Consider the following 8,642-nt stretch of genomic DNA (forward strand, 5'->3'; position numbering starts at 1 on the left):
TGTGTATTGTGTACCTAATTTAGAATAAGCTTTGTTTATGTAAGTAAACATCTGTATAAAATAATTACCTTCTAGTCAATGACTTTGGCAAGCGCTTCGCATTGGAGGGGGTAAAAAGAAAGACCGTATGTATATTACATATCTCAATATTATATTTATTAAAAAATATAACCTAACTATATATATGACTTTATATTTAAATTCAATCAACAAATAACTCGCACGTTCGTCGAAACTGGAATATTCAACCTCAGTCTTCCAACACAAATGAACCCAAGCCAACAGACTCGCAACAACAACTGCGTCCCTCGAGCCTCACTCCATAAATACATACATATATTATAACATTGCACCTTCAATTTTTCATATTATAACCCAGAAATAGTATTACACAAAAACATGCCATCAAAAAGTCTTATTTTTCATTTATAGCACTGTGTTCCGTTTAGTAACATATAAAACTTCGAATACAACCCATTCATTGACAATGCTTTCTTAAGTCTATGCCAAGAAGCAACGTGTACTCTACACAACAAAATATACATAAGTACATAGATTAGTCAAACCGAGAGTCCATCTGGTACGAAGCGTAATTCTGTGAGATCCGTGTCATCGCACGGCAACACAACAACACGAGGGGAACAACAAATATTGTCAGAATACTACTTTAGGACCCTGTGGACCGTCATAATGACGCAACAACTTTTATACGGACTACAATCGTTGTAACATTTGATTATTACTAGTCCGAGTAGAATGTTAAACCTGGACCGTATTGGAGGCGAATGCAAAACTCCTTGATGACAGTTATGCTAATGGCAGGTTTTGCGGGCTTCGTTCACATCAGAGCGACCTGACATGAACACAATACTGGCTGGTATGACTTATGCAAGCGTAACATGAGGGTCTCGCCAATACAAACACACTACATCAGTTACAGAGTTTACAAAAACATTACAACAATCATTAAAATTTTTAAAGTCCGCTTAGGAAGTAGGTATTTTTTGCCAAACAATATTACATAGGCGTTGGTTTGATATAGTATAGGCGTTTCAACAGCACATGCACATTTGATATCATTTAATACGGCAATTACCCAGCCAATGCGACGAAGCTCAGACAAAAATGTAAATGTGCGGTTACCTTTATCAAACGATAATTGACAGTAAACAATAGTTTTTTCAAATGTTATAACTAACCAGTCATCAGCATGTTTTATTGCATATTGAATTTCTGCAAAAATGCTATGATAACAAATCAAATTTTAACACCCTATGTATTATTATTACAGTATATGCCACGTCCAAATGTACAATTCCATGACAAACTTTTATGATATCTATTTCTGTGTACAATGTTCCAAACTATATTAGTGTATTTTTGTACATTTCACAAATTTTGATTGTCCATTTCCAGATTATGTTTAAAAATGTAAAAATAGTGATAAGCATACCCCTGTTTTATTACTTCACCTAGTAGATGGATCAGAACCAGCTATGATTTACGACAAATCGTTCACAAAGACAATAATACATTAAAAGAAAATCATATACAGTGTGCCAATGTAGGGGTACATTTTACAGTCTCATTATCAGGAGTTACAAAATCTTTACCATGTTACAAACAAAGTATCGATCGATGTCAACAATGGAAGTAGCGTAAAACCTTAAACTAAATTACGAGAAAACTCTTGTTAATTTGTACTTCCTTTTCTCGTACGTTTGGCCCCAGAATTTGTGTCACAAACAATTTTGTATACAACTAAACAAAACGTCGCCACACCGCGAGGCGTCCCACGCCGCGGGCGCGACCAGAGCCGCGCGCGCACAACAGTGCCCGCACTCTTAGCATCTGTCATCATCAGGTATCTAAATTGTTTTTGACAAATAAACCACCACAAAAACCTGCACAGTTTTGCTCCAAACATTCCACAAAACAGCTCAAGCTTCTGTAGAACTAAAACGAAAAAAATATAAAATACTATCAAACTCAAGAATAAAACTTAATCGTTAACGACATCGAAACAAAAATGCGTCCATAAATTCATTTACAGATTTAATTTCATTCAATAGTATCAGCTAAAACATGCACTGTGCATAACATGTTCCCCGGAGGAGCACGATCTCACAGGACCAACCTAAATAAAATGCAGTAGGTTTAAATAAATAAAGATAAATTAATACTATATTGGATGTGCGTTCCCTTCGAGAGGCCACTGTGGAAAACGAAGGTTTCGTATACATAAAGATTTAGCAGGACCTCTAAAACAAATGTAGCCAGAATGATAAATTTGTAGGTGTTGTAAGTTGGACGCTACAACCTGCCGAATGTGGCCCCTCAGATGAACTATGTCAAATACGAAATTACTGAATCTGACCAAATAAGATGATTTTGATGAATGGTGATATTTAGGAGGTAAATCGTAGGGCTACATACGAAAATAAGAGCTCTGGATAGTTACTGCAAATAAAGAAAATCCAATCAGACGATGGGCCCTCAGTTCTTCAGTGCACAAATTTTACTTTAATGCTACAAATTGGAACTTAAGACTAAGTTTCTTTGGTAAGGTTCTAATTTTAGCAGAAGTAGTCACAATGCTACCCTGAGAGTACAGGGTTTATATATTTTACTAGTACAGAATAAAAGCTCTTGTAAAGTGAGCCCTCGGAACACACGCCAAAAAACAATTCCATGAGAAATATCTCGCCCAACTCATTGTTTAATAAAAATAGTTTACAGCATTTTTATGTACAAAATTTGCAGTTTAAAATTGTATTCATATATTATTGCTATATAAAGTATTTAAAGAAATATCTTGCTTCTTAAATTCTCCGTAATGATTTTGTGTATGTTAACCACATTGTCGATTTTTTTAGGAANCTACACACTGAAAGCAGCGAAATGAAAATCAACACAAGTGTCATCAATATGTCTGCTCACGCGCAGTCAACTGGCACTCCTGTATTAGCTGTCAGTGCCTTACATTAATGAGAATGACGTCCCCCACCGACAAATACTAGCCAAATCTGTACAACACTGAAGTTTTACTATACAAACAAATAATGCACGACTTTTTAGTATGCGAGAATTTGTACAGGCAAAGCGAAGGCAAAAGACGTCACAATATATCACAACAAATTTAGTTCAAGTCATAAAATACACTCGGCATCAAATAAATCGCACCTCCCGCGACAAGCAGTTATCAAACGTATGCATCTCCACTTCCCACCAACATTGGTACCATTTGAAAGCCTAGTTCTAAAGTTCATTTCATTAAAGGAAAGGTTTTTACCCCAAAAATGTGTCTTTACAAGGATCCAGAGTCACTTCTTCACAAAATAGGTAGTTACGCTATAGCCATTTTTTATGACTATAAAACTGATAAGTTGGGATTAATCGCTATCCATCTGTTAAAGAGGACACGTGAGATCTTTACTTGGTTTTATAACCATAAAAATTGGTCCAATTGATACCAGAGGTGAGCCCAAAGTGAGGTCTATTTTCAAGTCCCATTTATGGTAAATATTAATCATTTATTTAGAAATGAAATGTATTTTTCTTTAAGGATATTTATTGGGCTTTCAAATAACACCAATATTGTTGGGGTACCATGATTGTGTCAGAAGAAAATCTTTAAAGTTCGCGTCGCGGAAGGTGCGGTTTATTTGATGTTGAGTATACATCATATAAAACGTACAAGGGTTTATTAATGAAGTCAGATATTCAAAAGGTCGGTCATATACTGAGTGTTTTAGACAGCCTTCTAAACGAGACTTCTTCAGTTTATTTACAGACGACAGCCCATCAAGCTAAATACTGTGACATCATAGGTGATTGTAATAGATGCTATTTTGTAAATAACTGTCGCAGGTATAGACGAATTAACACTTTACTCTGTACTTTTACACAAAAATATTAAATAATGTGCCATCGTCTGTATTTAAAATCTCTGGTCATAGAAACAACAGAAACAATGGCCAAAAATGTAGAATACACTGAATAACTGAAACATACTGTTTACATTATAGACCATCACAAGATTTTGATACAATTACGCCGGTAGCACAGCTCCAAGTGAAACCATGACTGGGAAACGAATTATCACCCACATCATGGTTTTGGCATTCATATAGTTAGCAACGAGGCGATATTTCGCCTTATACCACTTAAACGTACATATATTGAAGGGTTGCGCTGTTTTACGGGGCGATGGTGTGCTACTAGCCGAAAGTATATCAAATTTAGATATGAGGTATTATGTTAATTCGCTTCTGCCAGGATAAATAGGAATTGTTCGGGAAACAGCTGTAAAAACTACTCAAACTCAAGTGACTTAGGTATTCAAACTGGGCATCCAAAAATTCGTAAAAGAATAGTACATCCTGGCAGAAACGGGACAAACATCCAACACTTTAGGATAACAATAAAATTCTTTAACAGGCGAACCCAAATACCCCCGTGTTTGGTAGCTGCCTTGACCCATTATTTACAGTTATGTTTTAGTGGGATTCGTTAGTACTTCACGTCAATATTACTTAGTCTGACGTAAAGGAAAAAATCTTCTCAAGCATATCATTTTTAAGGTAGACTGAATTAATAAAACGACACTCAAAGCTGTTACTTCCGTTGTGGCGACTTAATTTTAATAGAAAATGTAAATATTTACAGGAAAGGTCACAATTCTTATTCACACTTCAAAACTGCGATGGGGGACAATAACAGGGTGTTACAGAATTGCCAACTTATCTGTGAAATGCACGTGATGTCCAGTCAGCGTCAAATAGTAAAAGTATCCAAAAAGTTCGCAACACGTATTTGTTACAGTCGTATTTGTTTGTACGGTCTCTGGGTGTCACGAACAATTTGACGCTGACTGTACTAAAAAGAATCTTATAAAATAAATGATGAAAGAAATCTTAAGTAATAACTTCTCCCATGCACAGATAAGTCGGCAATCCCTCAAATCTTACGCTACAATTAGTCTGATGGATACAGCACTGACACTGACAGTTAGTTGCACGCGAGTTAGAGATGAGAGCCGCGCCGTGTATTAGTAGATGGTTTGCTGTTAATGGCGGCCGCCGTGAGCTGAATCCCATGGTGCTACACGAGGCACTGGAGCCGCACGGGGCCCAGCTCGCGGCGCCCGCCCGCCCACACCAGTGATCCGCCGCCGCCGCCCACGAGTTGATGAAAGTGCACCGTGAGGTCAAGGACTTAGAGTAGGCGCACACCGTTGATTTTTCGTCGGCCGATAGTTTAGTCGGGCAGTTGATCAGTATGGGAGTGCGCACACTACGCCGACTCGATTTGGCCGATTCTTCATACAAATTAAAATCGGGCACAACTATCGGCCGACTAAAAATCAATGGTGTGCGCCTACTCTTAAGGTTGATTTGATTAGGCTGCGTCTCCACCAGATGTGCGATGGGTAGCGAGGGATTACAATCAAAACCCTCGCTGGTGGCACATTTCTGGTGGAAACGCAGGCTTAAGAGACTGCGCACATTATATGGACGGAACGGCAAGGGATTTTTAGGTGACGAATAATAATTTACCTTAGCGTCGAGCTATGGTTGAAATACGGTTTGACAAGCCACGGTATGCTTAGGAATACCGAAGCGGCAGCCTACATTCCAATTTCACTAGTAGCGTTAAAACTTCAAGTCACATCATTATTCGTCACCTAAAACTCCCTTGATATGCCGTCCCGATAATGTCACTTACGTGCGATGCTATGCGATAATACTCGCAGATCCTCACGCGTGTCGAAATCCGCATCACAGAAAAAAAGGCACTTATGACTGTGCGTTAAACTTGTTTTTCAACGTATGTGTCCATAACCCTCATGAAATTAGACATTTGATATAACTTATATTTCATGATATATTAATTATAAGAATTTATGTACAAGGGAAGTTTTGTGCAATATTAAAATATCACCAGATGTGAATGATGGGCGTAACATTTATCCCGTTAGACACTTGTCAGAGCGAACACACACCGAGTGTTGGGACGCATCCTCATAAAAGTTGCTAATTTGGCAACTATGTAATTTGAAAAATAAATATGCCAAGTATTCGCGTTACATCTTTCGNCCTACACAAGATCGCGTGGAAACAACTTCATGTAAGTGATTCCATACTTTTGCACGCGAGTGTAGTTTTCGCGGTATAAAAATTCAAAGTTACCTATTTTTTTACTTCAAAATTATGCAAAAATATTCTCACTCGTTAACTAAAACATTTAATTCGGAATTGTTATAATACTTCATAGAGCTCTTAAAACTACACGTAATAAGCGTATTAAGTGCTTCGTAAACGCATTCAGTCAATTAGGAAAAATGATTTTAGTGATTTTTGTTTTTGATTTTTTTTCTCAATTATACCTTAATATATGCAAACATTTTTAATTGCAAGATATAATCTGATATTNCGTATTTGACATAGTTCATCTGAGGGGCCACATTCGGCAGGTTGTAGCGTCCAACTTACAACACCTACAAATTTATCATTCTGGCTACATTTGTTTTAGAGGTCCTGCTAAATCTTTATGTATACGAAACCTTCGTTTTCCACAGTGGCCTCTCGAAGGGAACGCACATTATATTGGGAGGTCTGGCGGAAAGTTTCGCGATAACGTAGCGTCCTTACGTTCACGAGCAACACAATTCAACAAAGTATTTCCTACTGTATATTTTACAATGCTTTGCAATTTAGTCTGTGCGTGTATCACTCTGCTTGCAGAATCTTCCAATACTTTTAACATCTCAATTTGAAAATAAAATTATGTTATCTACATTAAGGATTTATTGCAAACAAGGGTTGTTCTATGGAAGCTGTATTACACTTAGCTACAAAAAATATTTTCAGTTAAGGCAACATATAAAAAACTTCCCTCATAAAATCCCCGGAATTAGTAACTTTGTTCCTAAATCTAAATACACAGTAGACCACGCTCGGGATCGGATAGGTACAGGTACGATACAAAACGAGTGCAGTTAGATTCCATAGAACGCCCGCCCTCATAGCCGCTCCCGAACCCTCCAAATTAACACTAACATTTAAAATTATCTGATATGCACTTATTTATAGGTTTTTACAATGACGTTTGTGCTGTACACTATACGATGCGGCGGAACGGAGAAGCGCGAACGTCGACGGATGTACTTATTATACAATATGGCAGTGAATCCAGATGAATCGATTATTTATTGTATATCGTACCTACTAAGTAAAACGGGAATAACTACAAAATATTGGCTCGCCAAGCGACATTTTTTCGCTCTTATATGAAGCACGAAATTCTCCCGTACGCATATTTTGTACATACGAGTTTAAATGGACGTCATTTGTATGATCTGGAGACACTGCAATGTAGTCGGTTCCCTGCCATTTTGTACTTACGCGATCAAATCATACCGAAATAAAATATACGGGCGTTCGCCGCGACCCCGTTCGGCCCGGAGCTATTTACATTGTTCAACTAAACGATCCCGTAATGAAACTTAAATATGTCAAATTCAGGTATCGACTAAATATTTGGCAAACAAGTGTGACAAACAGAACGTTATAATCGCAAACGATAGCCCTCAAAACGGCACGAATGTATGACAACGGTACACTAGAGCTAGCTTTACAAGTAAAATCGAAGGCCGCTAAGATATCACCGTTCATTATGTGTTAATATGTACAGACGCGGCGCCCCCCACGATTTGAGCGAGACTATGTACAACGGGGGCGCCGCTCCCACCATCGTCCATACAACTACCACTATGCGCCACCACAACACTTCACAACTTCATCTCAACAGTGTCACAGAGAATTCACGCTTCATATCACTCTACTATTATCACGGGCCTCAATTTATTCTACTATCAACCAAGGAAGACTGAAACTGTAACCTGTACATCAGTATTTTCACTTGCTTTCGATTCTCAGTCATGAAATATAAATAAGTGTCGTCACGTGACACGTGACTACGTGACATAAAACGTGAATACCCCGTGATAATTACATAACACGAGGAACTTATTACAACCTATGCTGGGAAGTTTATGTGCAGGCGAAATCAACTTTTAAAACTTATCACTTTAGCTACGATCGGAGAACGTGAAACTTGAAATAAATCGTCAGTGTCAATAATAAATAAATATACTTAGTACCGCATACTTTTTAGTTTGTGCCTGAACAAAACAGAATACCAATGTTATTTTTTAAACTTAACTATTTGAGGCCAACCAAGTTTTAGCATGTGCCCTCAATGCCAATACTGAAAATACGACATCAATAGTTTCAATAAGGTACATTTTACACTTTGTAATGACCGCAATATTCAAAATATGTACAATCAATTACATTACAAAAAACGTCGTTATCCTTGCTTTCAACCTCAGTTTTTAAATATTTTTACAGTAAGTACAAATCAGTGAAATAAATATTGCTTTTGATTTGATTGCAGAGATAGTAAGTCAATGGGTAAAAATTCATTATAATTTGGTCAACATTTGACAAATTCTACTTTTCTACTATCTTACTATTGATTATTTTTTATCAGTAAGTAGAATCTGTCAATGCTATTGACCCACCAAATCTGTGTAACGGACGTCAATAGGTAAAAGTAAGTAATGTAACTTCTATGAA

Source organism: Ostrinia furnacalis, unplaced genomic scaffold (assembly GCF_004193835.3).
Source record: "Ostrinia furnacalis isolate ACB-3 unplaced genomic scaffold, ASM419383v2 OfSCF7056, whole genome shotgun sequence".
Taxonomy (NCBI): Eukaryota; Metazoa; Arthropoda; class Insecta; order Lepidoptera; family Crambidae; genus Ostrinia; species Ostrinia furnacalis.